Source organism: Bubalus kerabau, chromosome 6 (genome assembly GCF_029407905.1).
Source record: "Bubalus kerabau isolate K-KA32 ecotype Philippines breed swamp buffalo chromosome 6, PCC_UOA_SB_1v2, whole genome shotgun sequence".
Taxonomy (NCBI): Eukaryota; Metazoa; Chordata; class Mammalia; order Artiodactyla; family Bovidae; genus Bubalus; species Bubalus kerabau.
The window spans coordinates 53,303,301-53,304,531 of record NC_073629.1 but is presented as its reverse complement, the minus strand read 5'-3'; the positions used below and the strand labels follow the sequence as shown (position 1 = coordinate 53,304,531).

The window sequence follows — 1,231 nt, the reverse complement described above, 5'->3', positions numbered from 1 at the left end:
CCTTCCCCATTATCTAGATTGATTCATGGACCTATATGTTTTTCCTCTCCTCTGTGCAGGAAAAAAAATTAAATAAAATAGAATAAACCATCATTATGAAGAGTCCAGATGCGATGTGGAAAAATGCAAAATGTCTTCATCAGCTACAATTTGACTCTTTAATAAAAAAAGCTCTAAAGTTAGGTGAGATCAGAATCAAATTTATGGGGTTTTATTTCTATAGAAAAAGAACCAATTTAAATTACTGAGGAGTATGGAATGCTTCATATATGTGATCAAAAGAGCCATGTGGCTGTCCTAATGTCTTCACATAAGTGAACTGGCATACTAAGGTATTTGAAAGAAAAAAGCAAACTGTTTTTACACTAAAATACATGTATATTTATTTTCATTTTATATCTTTCCAAAAGGAGTTGAAGAGACATCTCTACAACATTTATAAAAATCCATCTCTCATTTTACTTTTTGCTTTGTTTTCCTTAAGAATAATTTGTTGTAGATGGGGAAAACTGTAACAAATCATACAATCTAGCTTAGCTGAAAAAGCAAGATTTCAGTGCTCACTTACAAAAGTGAAAAGTGTTTTTTCATGGCAAGGTTAGGTGTCTGCAAAAAACGAAAACATCTCAACCTCTGTATTTTTTTTTTTTTACTCGTAACCATATGAATAAGCATTGTTTTTCACAATCATAGAGTAATTAAACAGCTAGAAGTAAATCCAAACACAATCCTATTCCAATATACAAACATGTTTATTGACAAAGCAGTAATTCCTTTAAATAATTTGTCAACATAAATATGTCAAATGGGTTTTAAAATAATTTCTCTCTCCGTTCCCCAACAAAAATTCCCTACTGATATGAGATATATATTGCTGTTCACTTACTGCTGAACCTAAATTAGTGAAATGATAACAGGTAACCATTTTTATGTAGCACATGACAACTAATTTGAGTGGTAATAATGAATGTTTAATGATGCTCCTTTCAATCATGAACATAAAACTTTTTGTGTATTCTTACCAAAAATATAACCATTAATCTAAAAATTATAGTTGCAATTGAAATAACAACCAAGAATTATAGATTATAATCAAGTCATAACATTGCATAAATACTACACATGAACACAAATACAGGGGACATGTAGGAAGCACTGGCTTCCTATTTTTATTCAATCCAAATCCCTGTTTTGAAATTTATGAAAGTTGTGTGATTTAGGAGAGAAGATA

The 1,231-nt window shown here is 30.1% G+C and overlaps 1 long non-coding RNA gene across 1 annotated transcript in view; it reads right to left on the bottom strand.

The window, feature by feature from the left end:
* Window positions 1-357: 357 nt before the first annotated feature.
* The window catches only part of LOC129655151 (uncharacterized), a 3,969-nt gene continuing 3,095 nt past the window's right edge, over window positions 358-1,231 (bottom strand). The window contains exon 2 of the long non-coding RNA XR_008715788.1: window positions 358-1,231. This exon is cut by the window's right edge and continues 1,830 nt beyond it. This is a non-coding gene — a long non-coding RNA (uncharacterized LOC129655151).